The sequence below is a fragment of the Oncorhynchus tshawytscha genome, linkage group LG09 (genome assembly GCF_018296145.1).
Source record: "Oncorhynchus tshawytscha isolate Ot180627B linkage group LG09, Otsh_v2.0, whole genome shotgun sequence".
Lineage (NCBI taxonomy): Eukaryota > Metazoa > Chordata > Actinopteri > Salmoniformes > Salmonidae > Oncorhynchus > Oncorhynchus tshawytscha.
The window spans coordinates 40,448,324-40,468,615 of record NC_056437.1 but is presented as its reverse complement, the minus strand read 5'-3'; the positions used below and the strand labels follow the sequence as shown (position 1 = coordinate 40,468,615).

The window sequence follows — 20,292 nt, the reverse complement described above, 5'->3', positions numbered from 1 at the left end:
CCCTGTCTGCTGGACATAGGCCAAGTGTTATTCCTCTGCCAAGCAGAACAGGTAGCTGGTGCTAATAGGGAATCAAAGTCTGGGCTTCCTCCGGGGATAGCAGGACACATTTGGCACCGTCTATAAGAGCTAGCTTGAGCAGCTCCCATTTTTCAAAACTAAAGTCATTTTCTATGTCTAATGAACACATCAGAGACTTGAGGAGATTAGTCCTGGAGCTGGTTTCATAATTCTCCTTGGAGAGAAGTAGGCGCAATCCTCTATTTCTCCCTCCCCTATCTTTGAGATACCTCCCATCAATACTCAATTTGACATACCCCTCACGCACAGCAACCATCGCACTGTATGGCATGTTGCTAGGCAACAAAGGAAAGAGAAAAAGGCTCCTAGACCTGAAAGGTCAACCTTAAAGAGGAGGCCATCGGCACATGGATCTATCGGGCTGATAATGGAGAAATCTTCTCCCGAGGAGGGCTTTCCTGCCTGGGAGAGAGAAGATGAATAGATAAAGACCCTTCTTACAGTTTATCCCCCCCCCGCCCCTCCTTCATGAACTGTCTGATTATTCCCCCATTGATAGAATGCTCATACGGAAGAGTCAATTCACCGCACCGCCCAGGTTTTGTATTGGAATTACAGGTTACCACATTGGTATTAATGGTTTGGATAGAATCGACTTTCAAATGGCAGTTCTCCAGGACATTACAGAAAAACATTATCCCTTGGTACCTAGTGTCAGCAAAACTGTGCATAAGGTTACCTGCAGATCTCCAAATCGATTATGTCAAAGAAGAACTCTCAGTTTCTGACAGAAGAGTTGCCTCTGTATCTAGGGATGCTTTGGTTCACATGTGAAGGGAAGAGGTTTTCTTCAAAGAACTAGCTACTTCCATGTTCACGCTGTGCTGGGCTGCAATAGATACCCTCTTGAAGGGCTCGTGATGACAAACTGTAAATTGAGCTTCTTTTATGCAGGCCTTGCACTCACAGCACAACTTCCTCAATTGCAGCGAGTTTACCTTAGCCACTCGCTGCCGAGACAGCCGCTCAGATCATTTAGCCACTGTCAACATTTGGATGAGATTGCTGGCCCATGAAGGATAACACAACAGTGTCTCCCCCAGCCTTTTATCACGCTTGGAAACATTTTAACCTAGAGGTACCCTTGCATGTGAATCGGTAAACACTCAGGCCAAAGTGGTGCTACCAGTTCACACTTTTGTATTAGCGTAATTTGTCTCACTCATGTTATATTCCTGATGGAACACAAAGACCTCGGCACAAAGATTTGGAGGATACTTAAAGTCCCAGTGCAATAAAAATATTAATATCGTATTGTACAACAGCTGATGAACTAACACAAAGTTGCTGGTTGAAAATACAATCTACACAAGACCTTCTAATCAGTACGTTTGCATGGGCGGAAGTTTTGTCTTTCCATGATATCCCCATGTGGTAAATTTGTTATAGGCCCAATGTAGCTGTTTTTTTTATATCAAATAATTTCTGATTAAGTACCTTTAATACATTTTTATATTAAAAAAAACTATTTCTCAATCAAGAATTTTGTTAGGACTCTGAGTGGGGAGGGGGAAACTGAAAAACTACCTGTTATTGGTAGAGGTTTGGAACCCTTTTTATTATTGGTCTATTAACCAATCTACCACTTGGGGATGTTACCAGGCAAGCCAAAACTCCTGCCCATGCAATCAGGCTGATTGAAGAAGATCCGGCTAAAGATTGTATTTTCAAACAGCAACTATCAGGAAATAACACTGATCAAATTTGTACAGTGTAAGTTCCATTAGCTGTTGTACGATATGATATAAAACACAGAAAACCAATCATTTGGACTGCACTGGACCTTTTTAATAGGCCAATAACAAAGTGAGTTCCAAAACTTCTGCCAATAAGATTTTTTTGTTGGTATTCCCCTCCCCACACAGACCACTCCCAGACAGTCCTAGCATTTGAATGGAAATCTATTACGGTAAGGTACTTAATTGTTACGCACAAATGACTTGATATTGATATAAAAACTGCTTCATTGGGCCTTTCATGGGTTATCACTGCTCCCCTGAAACACACAGAAAGCCAGCTCAAGTCAGCCAGATGCACTTAGATTTCGTTGATTCTCATAACATACTTCTTCTCTCAAGTCCACACTCAAGCGTGTGATGTGGCTGCAGAGGGAAGAAATGGTCTCATCTTGGTCAAATAGACAGATGGAGGGTTTAACTACAAACATGATTATGGGACTATTCTTGGCCCTTAGCAATAAAATCTCAACATATTCAATTACGCATATATAATGTGCTCTCTTGGAGGCAAATAAATCTCCTGAGGAACAAGCCTGAGGGAAAGATGGGAACAAGCCCCAGGAGGTGCCAGCCTGGCCAAACTCAACCTCTGCCGGGCATAACCGTCACAGGAACGAAAGGCTGTGACTGTGGGGAACTCTGTGTCCCTGGTTTGAACATGGAATTCTAATAAGGGCACAGGGCATGTCCAGCCAACCAGGGAGGGGGGTTGGGAGTCCATTTGTTCATTAGTTAATTAGAGTGCAGGCCTGAGATTTTGTTCACTCACACAGACACTTTGTACCGGCTTACCCTGTTCCAGAGAGAGAATGCGAAAGAGAGAGAATTGGTGAGAGTGAAAGAGAAAGTGCAGGGAAAAAGACAGAGGGGACATGCACACACTCTGGGCAGTGTTACTGATGAGGTGACGTTCCGAATGCTGACACCATTGAACTCCAGGACCAGAGTACCTCAGTTAGGGTCATATGGATGGCCTGCAGCTCTTACATCAGCAATTCAATGTGCCATCTCAAGTTCACTATGTACACTGTTTCTAGTTTTCTTTCTTGAAATGTTTGGTATGGCAAGTTGGGGCATGTAGTGAGCCACAGTGGTGTTGGAAGCAATGATATTTACCCATTGATTAACATCTCTTGGAAGTTATAAAATAAAGGGGTCACTGCAAAACATGTTTAACCAAGAGCCATAATTGACTTTCACAATGGCATGTTTCTTTCTGACTTCACCCTTACAGGACATTCAGAGACTCTTTTCAAAGTGAACAGTCACTTCAGAGTTGCTGGCGTCACCAGACTCCCCCCTCCCCTGTTGCTCAGCATGGCCGTGTTGTCAGGCTCTTGGATCGCCTTCTGTCCTGCATTTTGTTCCACCTAGGCCATTGTTAAAACGCTTAGACCCAACAACCTGTTCTAGCACACATTGCATCTGTTAAGTTCCCTTGTATTGAATAAGGCTTTGACATTGGTCCTCTGTTAAAAGTCAGTGACCTCATGTCAAACCAGATGAACGCCAGCATTTACCATCAGTCAATTGTTAATGCATGAACAGTTTAAAGAATGGGAGCTTCACTATTTGCAATGCATGTTTGAGGATCACTGGAAGAGTTAGAGGATGCTTTTCCTTTACATTTAGTTAACTGTGTTAGGTCCAATGCATTAGTATATTATTCTAGGTTTAAGAAGCAGATGCTGTACCTACAGTCCATTTGCATGTCTTCAGACTAAGGCAAAAAAAAAAACATGTGAAATTGAGTTTGAGTAGGCTATATCAGGCTTTGGTTTGAATCTCCATTGGGCTCTGATTTGGATCCGTAAAGCCCTACGGAGGAGAGGGGCATCAGTATTCGATAAGCTGGCCAACATCAAAAGATGTGCACTGGTGCAGGAGTCTTTTTAATTAGCTGGGCATCGATAAGGTAACAGATTCTGTGTGACTTAATTTAAGGAGACAGACTTTAAATGTTTTTTTCTTTTTTACTTTAGTGGGGTTTTAGTACTGATAATTTTTAAAGGTGGGTCTTTTCCCTTTTTCCCAGTATATTTTGGAATAGGTGTTTATTTTGTTAACATAATACCTAGGTCAAAGCCTTCCTGGCCGACATTTTAGAAATTCATTGAATGTTTTTTAATGTCAGACAAAAAAATTAAGCTCCTCATTTCAGTCGTTTGTATTTTTTAGAATGGCTGTGAAGATGAAACTTGCACAGTATGTCTACAATGCGCATACTATAATTTAGAAAGAGATATGAAGATTGTGGAGTTGAGGCTACTTCAGGAGCCTAATGCCTCGTCACACGAGGGGAAAAGAGAAACTGATGGCTTTACTAGTCACCTTGGCCCAACCCCAGGGTCATACAGCGCTTAGGATTCAGGCCCTGTCACCATTTTCCCCTGTACATACCACCCATCATAATAAATATGTCTCCAAATGTGTTTTTCCTTGTCTCCTTGGGAGTTTCCTCCATGGATATGGGGACCTTTAAGATAAGCACGTAGCAATCCCTCATGGCTTCGTCTTGAGTGGAGTTTAATTTTTTCTCTCAGCTGACCTTGACATATGGTATTCCCCTCACATGCTTTCCACCCATTACAAGGTGAGAGACCACTGACCAGAGGCCCACGGGGCAATAGTTTGGGTTCCAGGTTGAGATATTTCCGTGCACAAAATTCTTCAAGGTCTGTCAAATTGGTTGTTGATCATTGCTAGACAACCATTTTCAGGTCTTGCCATAGATTTTCAGGAACATTCACTGTCTTCTTGATAAGCAAGTCCAGTGTAGATTTGGCCTTGTGTTTTAGGTTATTGTCCTGCTGAAAGGTGAATTCATCTCCCAGTGTCTGGTGGAAGTGGACTGAACCAGGTTTTCCTCTAGGATTGTGCCTGTGCTTAGCTCCACTCGTTTATTTTTTATCCTGAAAAACTCCCCAGTCCTGTACGTTTACAAGTTTACCCATAACAAGATGCATCCACCACTATGCTTAAAAATATGGAGAGTGGTAGTATTACTACCACTATTGCAGTATTACTTTAGTGCCTTGTTGCAAACAGGATGCATGTTTTAGAATATTTTTATTCTGTACAGGCTTCCTTCTTTTCACCCTGTCAATTAGGTAAGTATTGTGGCATAACTGCGTAGAATGTTGATCCATCTTCAGTTTTCTCCTATCACAGCCATTAAACTCTGTTTTAAAGTCACCATTGGCCTCATGGTGAAATCCCTGAGTGTTTTTTTCCCTCTCTGGCAAATGAGTTAGGAAGGACACCTGTATCTTTGTAGTGACTGGGTGTATTGATACACCATCCAAAGTGTAATTAATAACTTCAACATGCTCAAAGGGATATTCAATGTCTGCTTTTTCTATTTTTACCCTTCTACCAATAGGTGCCCTTCTTTGCGAAGTATTGGAAAACCTCCCTGGTCTTTGGTTGAATCTGTTTGAAATTCACTGTTCGACTGAGGAACCTTACAGATAATTTAATGTGTGGGGTACAGAGATAAGGTTTGTGACGACAATAAAAAATCATGACCCTATTATTGCACACGGAGTTCATGCAACTTCTTAAGTGTCTTGTTAAGCAAATATTTACTGCTAAACTTATTTAAGCTTGCCGTAACAAAGGGGTTGAATAATTATTGACTCAAGATATTTCAGCCTTTTAATTCTTTATTAATTTGTAAATGTCAATGCGTGTGAATACTTTCTGAAGGCTGTTCCACTAACCCAGCACAGAGCATTTTTTGTTTGTTAGCTACTGTAGGGTTATACTGTGTCTTCAATGTTTCAAACACAACTCAGAAAGTAGGCCTTCAACATATAGGAGTGGGTGGGCTAGCAGCATTCTGTACATAGTGCTTGGCATACTTCCCTGCAAGCTTCCAGACGGCCCTTGGCTGTCAGGTCCTAATCAAGCTGTAGGAGACGTGTCAGCCCTAAGCCTGTGTAATGCCAGAGTCCTTCGCTTGTTCACTGCCACTTTGTCTGGATTACCGCCTGTACCATCACTCTCTTGGCTGTAACTAGTACAAAACTTAAAGGCCCGATTTTATAGTCCTCTCATCAAAAGGAACAATCCGCTTTAGTCTGAGGGCTTCCAGGAAGTAAAATGTAACTTTGTCGATTGAGCCAACTACAAGAAGCTTCAGGTCATTAGTTGGTCTCGTTCTGCCCCATGTTGGAATGCTAATTCTTGTTGTATTGAAAGACGCAGAGTTGAAAGCCAGTCTCTATATTCTGGTTATTGTTAACCGATTTGGGATTAACACTTCAATCAAAACATTTATGATTTGAAGAGGAGATTCTGTAACCCTGTCTGTGTGCGGCGGAAACTATAAACTCATTTGTAGCCAATGCAATGCTACTCAGTTGTCTTGTGAAGATCAAAAGCTGGATGAAATTGGGGAGAAACCACAAAATTGGGGAGAAAAAGGGCATCAACAAAACATTTCTAAAAATTCAGGTTAAGCTCCAAATCGCTTCCTATGTAGAATGCCATGTAGAGCGCAGGTTGAAAAATGGCCGAGGGGGCCCAGGGAGAGGGGAGGGGGAAAAACAGGTTATTTTAAGCAACCTTCAGGGGAAACCTGCTTTGGATTAACCTTTTTCTCAATTTTGGCATTCTGGCCACCAGTCTCAATGACTTTCAATAACGAGTCAATTAACCCTAATTATGGCCCCCTATGTGGGGGCCCCATACCGAGAATTCCCTATTAATCTGGTTCCACAGCTTCTGCCCCTCCACATCTTTATCCACACAAACAATCTCTCTGGTACTGTGTTAATTAACTATTCTCACAATGTCATTATCTATATCTTGAGTTATCAGGAAGGAGGAAAAGCTCCCCTTGCCTCGGCTACATAAACCACACTATCAAGCTAGCAGGAAATGCTAAGCGCTCACCTAAACTCTGAGTTTGAAGCCGGGGTTGTTGTACTGTTGAAGAAGAAAACAACACTTAGGTTAATTTGTTTAACTCATTTATTATTTAAACTGCTGTGGGAAAATGTGCTAGTGCTGTGTTATTGACAGAACCATACCTCACACAGACAGAGCTTGACGTCGTTAACTAGCGCCAGTGTCTGAGTTCAACCACCTAAATCTCCCCAACTCTCTGCAATTAGAATCCCACAGGATCCCCAGACTCGTGTCAGTGGAAGGAAGACACACTTCCATTGAGTGGAGAGGGAAAACTGCAGAAATCATGATCATTAATGCTAATATTACAGAGGCAGTAATTTCGTAGAAGAGGACTTATTAAAAGATATTGTGAGAGAGCGAGAGAGAGTAAATAAGTGTCTTAATTAGGACGAGAGGAAGCATACATTTGGATCCCTGAAATGTTGGTCACCCAGAATGTTTTTTGATGCTTTGAAGGACAATATTGCCATTGCACGTGTGGTAATGACATGTCAATGATGTGCACTAGAAAGAAGGGGGGATGGGGGGGGAGAACAATTTGCAGTTTATAATCGCTGCTTCCCAAAGCCGGCATAATGACTATTAGGCATGTTAATGAGACAAGGGCATTGACCTCAAATGAGAAGTGCTGGTTTCAGCTTGATTCAATGACTGAAGTGGATGCCATCGTTAGCTCCAATTGCTTTTGCGTTATTCATTTGCAACCCATTTTGTGGTTGTTGTGCAACCCAGGATTTTTAAGTGCATTCTCGACAGATTAGTCATTCGAGTGCTACACAATTTTTGCTCTCCTTTTCTTTTCTCCATTAGCCTTGGATTCATTTATTACATCTGATTGTTAGTTTCTTGGTCAACCCTGGGCCTCTCAACTCATCCGAAATTGCATCAAAACCTGACGTGCATTCAAACAGACAGAAATGTCACAATGAATCGGTCTCTTTTCGCTCACTCGACCCGCCTCTTCCCTTGGCACCCCCATCTCTCCCTCTCTCTCTCTACAGCCCAGATCAGAACGCTGTGCCTCCAGCCACTCCTCACCCCCCACTTCCCACCACCTCCCACTGCCATCACCTTTATCTCTGTGCTCCTCCAACGTGGCGGATAGCCTATCTTCATCAAGTGAGAAGAGTTTTTTGGCTCTCTTCAGAGAGACTCTTTATCTCTGAGTTGCTGATGCGTCCACTGTGACTCGTCAGTGTCGGGGAACCCCGAGGGTCCCTGGCTCTCTGCCCCCTTTCCAGTAGCTCCTCTATCCTTTCTGCCCCAGTGGCTGACTGACACATGCCATCCACACACAGAGCACTGATGGTGGGATAAGGTCAAAAACAACCCCTCAGATCACCCTCTGATTTATGTTCCCCTTGGGTGAAACTGGCCTCTGATCACTGGTTTAAAGTTCAAATGCCTTCTCCTAAACAACAAGTGGATATTTAAGCCCTCAAAAGGCGTTGGTGGGAATTGTTTCAGGGGTACAGAGGAGGCGCTATATTCAACCGTTGTTTAAAGGAAGTGTTGTTTCAGTGACATGGATTATATTTTTCAGTATTATAATCCATTTAGACCTGTTACTGATTCATTAAACCACATATCTGCCATTAGAAACACACAGGTTCCATCTCCTCGACTTATTTATTATTGTGGACTCTGTTTCTGTGTGTGTGTGGGTGCGCATTATAAAGTTTAGTGAAAACCTTTTTGAAAAGGTCATTTTTGTTGACCTCAGAGAGAACCTGCGCACATCCATAACAATTAGTTTAGTTTGAAAATGCTCATTTTCACAATTGTATTTATTGGCATATTCATTAAGGTGCAATAATGCATGATGGTCATTGCTCCCCCTCGCCTTCATTGATCCCCTCCATTTCTCATGCTGTAATTGTGCGGGCCTCCTTTGACAGGGGAAAGCGATTGCCATTGGTGCGCTTTATCTTTCCACCAGCTCTTGCCTTTGATGCAGTTAGTCAGGCTTGACGGTGCCTGAAAGTAGTCTGGATGGGCCAAGTATAACACAAAGTTTGAGCGCACTAGTAATTGCACCGAAGACAGAATTGTGGCAGTCCCTCCATTGTGGTGACGTATTCCTGTTAAATGAAAAGAGGAAAAACAAAACTCCAGACAGATTTGCATTGTGGGAGCTCAGAGGGTGATAATAGGAGGGCCCTAGAATGCAATTATCAAGAGATGTGAGTGGACGGACGGTTGGGAATCGCTGGCTGTATCTGTGGCTATAGTGCCTCTCCTCCTCATTATCCTGTCTATAATGGAATAGTATAGCGATAGTGCCAGCTACACTCACACAGTGTACAAGTGGAGAAATGCATAGCTGCCTTATGAGCTTGACCGTTTATATCGCGGTCAGTGTTCTTTCCGATGATCAACTTTTTCACTCAGGCCCCCCTTCCAGCATCAGGGAACATCCCGTCCACCACGTCTATTTCTATGGACATAAGCACTGTTCACGACACAAACTGTTCACACCCCTCTTGTTGGCGAAGAGAAAATTTTACAGGTTTGAACTAATTTCCTGCAATTCTATACATTTTGCCATAATGTGTATTCATGTGATATTTGAACGAGTCGAACATTACAACAAATCTATGGGCTTAAAAGCATAGCTAAAAACTTTAGCTGACATGGGCTAGTTGATCTGGACATTTCTGACAAGTTATAGATGGCTCTCTAAGGTATTAATTGACTGACATAACAAGAGGAAAACTGATGATGCACTACGCAATTTCAAAATTGCACCTTGTGCATTCTACTATTACAACTTGCAATAGAAAGACCCTTTTGAAAAGCCCCTTTTGCCTTCAGAACAGCCTCAATTCGTCGGGGCATGGACTCTACAAGGTGTCGAAGCTGTTCCGCAGGGATGCTGGCCCATGTTGACTCCAATTCTTCCCACAGTTGTGTCAAGTTGACTAGATGTCCTTTGGGTGGTGGACCATTCTTGATACACACGGGAAACTGTTGAGCGTGAAAAACCCAGCACGGTTGCGGTTCTTGACACAGACCGGTGCGCCTGGCACCTACTACCTACCGTACCCAGTTAAATCTTTTGTCTTGCCCATTCACCCTCTGAATGGCACACATACTGTACACAATCCATGTCTGAAGGCTTATAAATCCTTCTTTAACCTGTATCCTGTAGGGAAAATAATACATTTTTGTGCCAATATCAACGGGGTAAGACTATTACCAGCCCTATTGTCAACGCCGGCTCCTTTTTCTCCCATGTCTTTTCCAAGGATACGGCATGTTGCTGCTGCATGGTTGGCGCATCCCGCACACCTAGTTGAAGAGGAACAGTGGAAGTGGAACAGTTGGGAAAATATCTTATTGGGTCGAGCCCTGCCAGGGAGGCCCGTTAATGAGGGCAACCCTTTCCCCCTTTACCCCACGTGGCCCTCGCCTCCTGCCAGCCTGGCACCTGACACAATTTTTTTTATAAATGAAAAAGATTTCCCACTCTTTGTTCTCTCCTCCACCACACTGACCTACCAGTTGCCCACAGCTCATTGGTTTCTATGGTAACCTGCCAGAGACTCAACCCCCCCCCCCTTCCCCACCTGTTAGTGCGTGTGTGTGGACATGTTGCGAGCTTCAGTGATGTGTGTGTATGTGAGGACATGACTGGAATATTAAGCTTCAACAGCTGGCTGTTGTGGAGTTCTATTGTAATGAAGCCTGTCTCACCAGCTGCCAAGCTCAAATTAGGCATGCATACTTCTACTGTGGCGATGGAAAACACAGTCTGGAACTCCAGTCCATCCCCAAACTTGCACTGGAAGAGTTCTTTCACCACAGACCACAAGGTTTCTGACATGCCCACTGTTGCTATCTTTTGACAGGTGATTGTTCTGAAGATTAGCAGCACCACAGAACTTTGTTCCTTCTAAAGAAGGGTTCCCCAACTGGTGGCCCGTGGGCCTTACTTGGCCCCTCAAGTTTTCTGACCAACTTTTTTAACATAAGTCAGTGATTTTGAAAGGGGAGTGCTATTCTAAGCTAAGTTTTTCCATTATTCCAGCCAAATAAATTACTTAGGAAAATGTGTGCTGTAAAGAAATGTTGCAGAGCGGGTGCACTTGAAGGAGAAGAAATACTGTGTGTAAAGTAGACAAACTTGGCAGTGGTCACTCGGCAGCACGTGTTGGATCGATTATTAGCTGTATAATGGCGTACTGGTGAACTAATATGGACAGTGAGTAGTGTTTACTCATAATTAATGGGGATTACCAATTCAGATAAGTGGAGACTCAGTCCATTTAGCAGTGAGTTCCTCCGGGGAGGAGAACCTAAATGTACAATTTGGAAGTGCATGAAGTTTAGCATACATCAGAATGTATTTGCTAGGGGTGTGTGTGTGCTTGTATATGTGCGGGGGTGTGTGTTTGTCTGTGGGCTTTTAATCCTGTGATGGGAAATCTACGCAGGATCTTGCCCATGCTCTTTGATCAGTGCATCGTGGCCTGTCTGGCGTAGCATTCTAAAGCACCACGTTCCCACCTGAAAACAATGCCGAAGTAAATTCTCTGGTTGTTTGTTTTGAAGTGTCTGTCCTATATCTGAGAGATCTAAGAGATGGCAGGGAATTATTGGGAAAAACATTGGCCCATATTTAACCCCTTTTTTTAAGGCACTAAACTGGTACCAGGCTGCCTTTAGACGAGTCTTGTGAGGCTTGATTTGCTGCCTCTGATTTGTACATTGCCAGAGCCTCCTGTCTGGCAAAGCTTAATAGGTCATATGAGAGAAAGGATTAAAATTTAGAGACCAAATTACATCGTAGTATCATGAACCAAATCTACCCCTCCCACATTCATTATGTCATGTCAGTGTCGATCATTTATTCCCAACCGTGAATATTGTTGTTTATCTCTTGCTCTCATACACCTTTTCTGTGTTGATTGTTTTAGCATGCGTCGAATGTTCCATAAGTGAATGACGGGCAGAAAGAATGGTGAAGGCCAATTGAACAGTGATATGTGAAAATCTTAAGAGTTTGTTTATGTCAGAGTTGATTCACGTGAAAACCTTGATGATTACTTATTTTCGTGATGAATTGATATGGCTGTCTCCGGTGGAAAATATGCTCAGTGCGATGATAAACAGGTATGAGCAAAAGCACACATGGGCTCATGTGAATTTACTGGTTCACTGTATGGCCTGCGTTCATTTGGTACCCAAGATTAATGTTCTTGCTTTGTAGTAAAGTTGTCATCCAATGTATATGTAATTAAAAAGGAAACGTGTACACAGGAATGACTGGTGTGTGAATGATATGTGTGTAACATTCTGAAGTGTAATATCTCTTTCACCATGATATAAGGAGCACCATGGAGAAGTTGCATCTGTTTCATACTTTATTTCATGCTAATGGAACATAGCCTATGTCCTGGTTTCCATATTGACCACATCATTCTCCTAAGAATGGAGACACAGCCCTGTTTGATTACAAGCTATTAGCAGTTGAACATATCTATTTTTTGAAGTTAAATCTAATTTCAAATTGACCTTGAGTTATTGAATCTTGTTTAATGGAAATGAGGAAGGCTTACAACATGTTTAAATCATAAGCTTTTATTTAAATTGGTAGGGCAACTTTTATAGGCAGTCTCAGGTGTGCTCTTTTCACCGATATGGATATCTTCAGGGGACTTCCTCAACATTTACAGCTGTCCAATAAACTGCCTTATTGTATCTGCTCCCTGCTCCAGCAATCAGCTTTTACCACACTTGTACAGCCCATGCCTGTGTGCATATTATGTTAGGAGTTTTTTCCTAGGCCGTCGTCGTTCAAAAATGCAGATCCAGGATAAAACGCTAGAATTATCGCTTCATTAAATTATAGGCAGAATTGCTTGGTGTACAGGGACTTTGCTCTGGGCCCTATGTGCCAGAACATTTAGGCAGAAACAGGAGCGGCAGCAGCAGTAGAGGCTGAAGTGTTTAAAATGTGTTTTGTAATTAAGCTTATCGATATCCCGCCCCATTATGTTTTGTGTGTTTATTTGTTTGCTATGTGCTTTCAGCAAGGACACAGCAGCTCACCTTTTGCTGTGTCGACGGTTGGTAGTGTACGTGGGTCAGAAACTTTACTCTGTTGCCGCATTCACTCTGGAGTTTCAAGCTTCAGCCTCAATTTAAAGAGTTTGAAATCCAAAACACTAAAAATAGCGTTTTTATCCACTTGGCCTGAAATACATTTGTCCTCAGAATTGGGATCTGTGGTGAGGTTTCTCTTATGCCCTACTTGGTAAGAGAGGAAATAGGAGCTGTTATTTTTGTTCTTGTGTGGTACCTCATACCAGGCACAGCGAACATGCTTTAGACAGCTCAAATTTCACTGCTTCTGATGATGGCTCCATCTTACAAAGCACCGATCATGTTTATGGCAGAATCCAGGATTTTTCTGCAAATATACAGTGGGGAGAACAAGTATTTGATACACTGCCGATTTTGCAGGTTTTCCTACTTACAAAGCATGTAGAGGTCTGTAATTTTTTAAATCATAGATACACTTCAACTGTGAGAGACGGAATCTAAAACAAAAATCCAGAAAATCACATTGTATGATTTTTAAGTAATTAATTTGCATTTTATTGCAGAACTTAATATTTGGTACAGAAACCTTTGTTTGCAATTACAGAGATCATAAGTTTCCTGTAGCTCTTGACCAGGTTTGCACACACTGCAGCAGGGATTTTGGCCCATTCCTCCATACAGACCTTCTCCAGATCCTTCAGGTTTCGGGGCTGTCGCTGGGCAATACGGACTTTCAGCTCCCTCCAAAGATTTTCTATTGGGGTCAGGTCTGGAAACTGGCTAGGCCACTCCAGGACCTTGAGATGCTTCTTACGGAGCCAATCCTTAGTTGCCCTGGCTGTGTGTTTCGGGTCGTTGTCATGCTGGAAGACCCAGCCACGACCAATCTTCAATGCTCTTACTGAGGGAAGGAGGTTGTTGGCCAAGTACTCGCGATACATGGCCCCATCCATCCTCCCCTCAATACGGTGCAGTCATCCTGTCCCCTTTGCAGGAAAGCATCCCCAAAGAATGATGTAGTACTCATCCTTCTTCCTCCTCCAAACACGGCGAGTGGAGTTTAGACCAAAAAGCTCTATTTTTGTCTCATCAGACCACATGACCTTCTCCCATTCCTCTTCTGGATCATCCAGACGATCATTGGCAAACTTCAGACGGGCCTGGACATGCGCTGGCTTGAGCAGGGGGACCTTGCGTGCGCTGCAGGATTTTAATACATGACGGCGTAGTGTGTTACTAATGGTTTTCTTTGAGACTGTGGTCCCAGCTCTCTTCAGGTCATTGACCAGGTCCTGCTGTGTAGTTCTGGGCTGATCCCTCACCTTCCTCATGATCATTGATGCCCCACGAGGTGAGATCTTGCATGGAGCCCCAGACCGAGGGTGACTGACCGTTATCTTGAACTTCTTCCATTTTCTAATAATTGCGCCAACAGTTGTTGCCTTCTTACCAAGCTGCTTGCCTATTGTCCTGTAGCCCATCCCAGCCTTGTGCAGGTCTACATTTTTATCACGGATGTCCTTACACAGCTCCCTGGTCTTGGCCATTGTGGAGAGGTTGGAGTCTGTTTGATTGAGTGTGTGGACAGGTGTCTTTTATACAAGTAACGAGTTCAAACAGGTGCAGTTAATACAGGTAATGAGTGGAGAACAGGAGTGCTTCTTAAAGAAAAACTAACAGGTCTGTGAGAGCTGGAATTCTTACTGGTTGGTAGGTGATCAAATACTTATGTCATGCAATAAAATGCTAATTAATTACTTAAAAATCATACAATGTGATAGGTCTATAATCAATAATAACGCTCCTTTTTATTTATCTCCTTCTTATTGTTATTATTACTATTGCTATGATACTAAGTAAAGTCATTATCATTAGTAGGCTTAATATAGCAGCCTTGTATAACCACCATTGAGCTGTAGGCATAAGAGTGCATTCTGTTTAGTCTTATAGGCTACTGTATCAATAAATCATTCATTCATTCATGTCATCACACAGCATACGAGTCATTAATGATTTAAAATACAATCAAGCATTTTAGTTTTAAAATAAAGCGAGCCTTGAATAAATAGCTTAGTCGTTGCTATAATAAAGGCTTAACAACAAAAAAAAAAACTTTATAACAGACTCTGGTACGGTATTGTTGTTTACATTGCTCCAAACGATCTGGGAAATTATATTGTAATCTACACAGCACCTGTTTGACACACATATCTACACAGCTCTTGCTCCTTACCTTCTTTTTCTTGATTTCCATTATTTTTCACAACTAGTTAAATTTATTCCACACATCTGACTTTCCCTTTGCCTCCTGAGCAACCACAAAACATTCCCCCATTTTGAGATTATTTGTCACGTCCTCTACATCTACATTTGAAGTCGGACGTTTACATACACCTTAGCTAAATGTATTTAATAATGGAACTACCCATCCCGGATCCGGGAGAATTGTCATCAACTACACTAATTAGCATAGCGCAATGGTCAAAAAATATTCATATTCATGAAATCACAAGTGAAATTGTGTGGGTGTTAATCACCCTGTCATCACAGATTTTGAAATCATGCTTTACAGCCAAAGCAAGACAAGCGTTTGTGTAAGTTTATCGAAAGCCTAGCATAGCATTATGTCCAGCTAGCAGCAGGAAGCTTGGTCACGAAAATCAGAAAAGCAATCAAATTAATCGTTTACCTTTGATGATCTTCGGATGTTTTCACTCACGAGACACCCAGTTAGGACAGCAAATGTTCCTTTTGGCCTATAAAGTAAATTTTTATACCCAAAATACCTCTGTTTGTTGGTCATGTTATGTTGAGAAATCCACCGGAAATAACGGTCACGACAAAGCTGAAAAAATATCCAAATTATATCCATAATATCGACAGAAACATGGCAAACGTTTTTTTATAATCAATCCTCAAGGTGTTTTTCAAATATCTATTCGATAATATATCAACCGGGACAATTGGGTTTTCAGTAGGAGCGAGAGGAAAAATGACTACCTCTGCCTTTTAAATTGTTTAACTTGGGTCAAACTTTTCAGGTAGCCTTCCACAAGCTTCCCACAGTAAGTTGGGTGAATTGTGGTCCATTCCTCCTGACAGAGCTGGTGTAACGGAGTCAGGTTTGTAGGCCTCCTTGCTCGCACACACCTTTTCAGTTCTGCCCACAAATTTTCTATAGGTTTGGAAGTATGCTTGGGGTCATTATTCATTTGAAAGACCCATTTGCAACCAAGCTTTAACTTCCTGATTGATGTATTGAGATGTTGCTTCAATATATCCACGTAATTTTCCTGCCTCATGATGCCATATATTTTGTGAAGTGCACCAGTCCCTCCTGCAGCAAAGCACCTCCATAACATGATGCTGCCACCCCCTGTGCTTCACGGTTGGAATGGTGTCCTTCAGCTTGCAAGCGTCCCCCTTTTTCCTCTAAACATAATGATTGCCATTATGGCCAAACAGTTCTATTTTTGTTTCATCAGACCAGAGGACATTTCCCAAAAAAAGTACAATCTTTGTCCCTATGTGCAGTTCCAAACCATAGTCTGGCTTTTTTATGGCAGTTTTGGAGCAGTGGCTTCTTCCTTGATGAGAAGCCTTTCAGGTTATGTCGATATAGGACTCATTTTACTGTGGATATAGATACTTTTGTACCTGTTTCCTCCAGCATCTTCAGAAGGTCCTTTGCTGTTGTTCTGAGATTGATTTGCACCTTTCACACCAAAGTACGTTCATCTCTAGGAGACAGAATGCATCTCCTCCCTGAGCGGTATGATGGCTGAGTGGTCCCATGGTGTTTATACTTGCATACTATTGTTTGTACAGATGAACGTGGTACCTTCAGGCGTTTGGAAATCTACAATTTTTTTCTGAGGTCTTGGCTGATTTATTTTGCTTTTCCCATGATGTCAAGCAAAGAGGCACTGAGTTTGAAGGTAGGCCTTGAAATACATCCACAGGTACACCTCCAATTGACTCAAATGATGTCAATTAACCTATCAGAAGCTTCTAAAGCCATGACATCAATTTCTGGAATTTTCCAAGCTGTTTAAAGGCACAGTCAACTTAGTGCATGTAAACTTCTGACCCACTGGAATTATGATACAGCGAATTATAAGTGAGATAATCTGTCTGTAAACAATTGTTGGAAAAATAACTTGTCATGCAGCAGGGTAGCCTAGTGGTTAGAGCATTAGACTAGTAACCGGAAGGTTGCAAGTTCAAACCCCCGAGCTGTCAAGGTACAAATCTGTCGTTCTACCCCCAAATCTGTCGTTCTACCCCTGAACAGGCAGTTAACCCACTGTTCCTAGGCCGCCATTGAAAATAAGAAATTGTTCTTAACTGACTTGCCTAGTTAAATAAAGGTTAACTGACTTGCCAAAACTATAGTTTGTTAACAAGATATTTGTGGAGTGGTTGAAAAACAAGTTAATGACTCTAACCTAAGTGTATGTAAACGTCTGACTTCAGCTGTATTTTGCTGTCATGTGTCAGTGTTTAAAGTTTGTTATAGCCGATTTATTGATCTGCTATAGGTCAGGCCCTATTTGTAACGTGCATGCGATGCATTCATGTGTCACGTAAAGAGAGCAAGGATTGAGGGATTAGAGAATGTTTTTCATAAACAATGGATTTCGGAAACAGAACCTTTCAGTCAGAAATGGCTGTAATTATGCTGCAGCTTCAGCAACACAGACAGAGTGATAAACACTTTGATGTTCTGTGGTGGTCGCTGTAGCAGGGAGGAGAGCGAAACAACGGGTGCTTGTCACACAGTCACTCCTTGTCTTTTTTTATTTAACACAGTGCAGCAAGTCCGGCCCGGCACAATCAAATCAATTGCTGGTCGCACTCCCTCTAGTCACTTGTGTGTCTTAGTTATTTAATCAAACAGTGTGCTTAAGGCGTCAGACAAGCTCAGTGAATGTAGTTGATTTGATTAAAACACATAGGGTGTGTCAATATATGGAAAAATACATGTTTAAACATTTTGACAAATGAATTGGTCTAAAGAACCGACGACTCTTGATCGACCAAGATTTTTTTTTAGTCGGGGACAGTCCTAGTCCAGTGATTCATTACAAAGTAAGAAGCCTGAAGGGCATTTTGGAAACCTGTCAGGTAACACTTTATTTGACACCTAGTGTCATAACACTTTATATGACATAATGTCATAATGTCAACAGATGACAACGTGTCATAACCTGTCATAATATGATCATAACGCTGTCATGAACAATATTTTTACACCTGATATGCATTATTTTATGGCTGTTATGACACCTGCATAAGTATGTCACAACCCACATTTATTCAAATGTGTTTTTTCCCTGACAAACTTTAGTTTTAAAGTTAAGTCCTTTGTTGGTGTAATGAATTCTCTAAAGTAATGTTTTTACACATTATGACACTGTCAAGAAAAGAAGCATTATGCCCATCAGAATCATATAAGCCAGATAGGCCTATCACGTACATGCCCTTATGTCAGATATCTGTCAAAAAGAGGGTGTCTTGTCCTGCTCCTGAAATATGCTCCTGCATTCATCTCAGTCATCAGCAACCGAGCATTTGGGGTAGGTGCATGTTTGACATCAATGTGTGCGGAATTACAATGATAACTCAATATGCTACATTTCAGAAAATGTTATATAACATAAAAATACTGTTGACAAGTAGGCTATGGTGTAATGGAATGTTGTGCCTTGTGTGGTAGATTGTGGGTTTTGACACTCTCTTAAGTTGGTGTCATAACCAGCCATAAAATAACGTCACAGGTCTAGATATCTCATAACAGTGTTATAACCAGATTATGACATGTTATGTCAGCTGTTATGGCATATTATGACATGGTTATGACTGCTAGGTGTCGAGTAAAGGGTTACCAAATGTCACAATGTATAATGGAATGGGCTCTGTTAGATACAAGGAAAGGTATTTTCTTGTTTCCATTAAAGCTGCAATATGTAACTTTTGGATGACATGACCAAATTCACATAGAAATGTCAGTTATAGATCTGTCCTTCTCATTGAAAGTAAGTCTGAGAAGCAGTAGATCTGTTCTATGTGCGCTATGTCTATGCTTCCGTTCTTAAGTTGCGTTTTTGCATCTTTTACTTTTGGTTCTGTACACCAGCTTAAAACACCTGACAATACAATATTTGTCTGTTATTGAAAATATATTTCAAAGCAGGTTAGATGGTACAATGATTCTCTACACTACATTGCTTATTTTGTAACATAAACTGAAATTAGGTTAACTATTCTAATTTTAGCAACCATGAAATGGTGGAGCATTTCTGCATATTGCACATTTAATGTCTGTTCTCCCCTGTTATTTTAGCTGAAGTTTAACAGTGCTGTCAGTCTGCCATACTGTGAGGGAGGGTTTAAAAAGCACAGCACAGACAGCCACCGCTGTGTCCCTCCTAGTCGACTATGTGTTAGCTTTAGCATTAGCTCTTATGCGTTGGTGGTTGCTGCACAGCCAGTTTGAGGTACCAGCCCAGAATCAGGTCAGTTGAATGCAGCTGAGCTGAGTATCACCTGGGTTCAACCTGACATCTAACAGGGTTGGTAGAGAGACAATGTATGAATAGTGTCAGCCTAGTCATGGTAAATCTTATGTTAAGTTCATATTAGGATTCAATGTTGTATCGGCTTTGCACTCTGTGCTTCACTCTTGAGGCACAGATCTTGGCAGAGAGAGAGAGGGCCTGACCTGTTTTGTGAAGAGAACATTTCCAAAATAGGCCATGACAGATCAGAGAACTTTTGAAGAAAGAGTCTGCTGTCGTCCCGGCACACCTAGGGTTAAGATTATGTAAATCTTTCAGGTATGAAAATGTTGAGTAAATCTCTCTTGTCTCTCACCAAGTTGGGAGTTGATTCCTCTTTAATTTATCCAGCAAAGCAGAAGAGAACAAACACCAGCTGCTTCTCTTCGGTACATTCTAAATCTCATCTGTGTCACCTGCTTTAGCTGATGCAGAAAGATGAAATGTATTAGGTAGCATCTCAGGAAGCGAATATGCTATGATTTATGGAATTACACTTCCTGGGTGTGCAGTCTGTGAAAGATGAAAAATAGAGAACACTGGGATACCTCAGTTAGGTGGCTTTCATTAGTCTTGAGTGAAAATCGAGGCTTTTAGGTGCCATTTTAGATCAGCAGGTAAGGGTGCTCTCGAGCGGCTTGATGTTCTTTACCATTCGGCCATCAGATTTGCCACCAATGCTCCTTATAGGACACATCGCTGCACTCTATACTCCACTGTAAACTGGTCATCTCTGTGTACCTGTCGCAAGACCCGCTGGTTGACGCTTATTTATAAAAACCCTCTTAGGCCTCACTCCCCCCTATCTGAGATATCTACTGTAGCCGTAATCCTTCACATACAATACCAGTTCTGCCAGTTAAATTCAGTTAAAGGTCCACAAAGCACATACATCCTTGGGTCGCTTGTCTTTTCAGTTCGCTGCATCGTCATGATGTGTGTATTGT

The 20,292-nt window shown here is 41.9% G+C and overlaps 1 protein-coding gene across 21 annotated transcripts in view; it reads left to right on the top strand.

Moving 5' to 3' along the window:
• Positions 1-20,292, top strand: part of LOC112257981 (neural cell adhesion molecule 1) — a 301,900-nt gene that overhangs the window by 193,263 nt on the left and 88,345 nt on the right. The gene's annotated exons all lie outside the window — the stretch shown is intronic.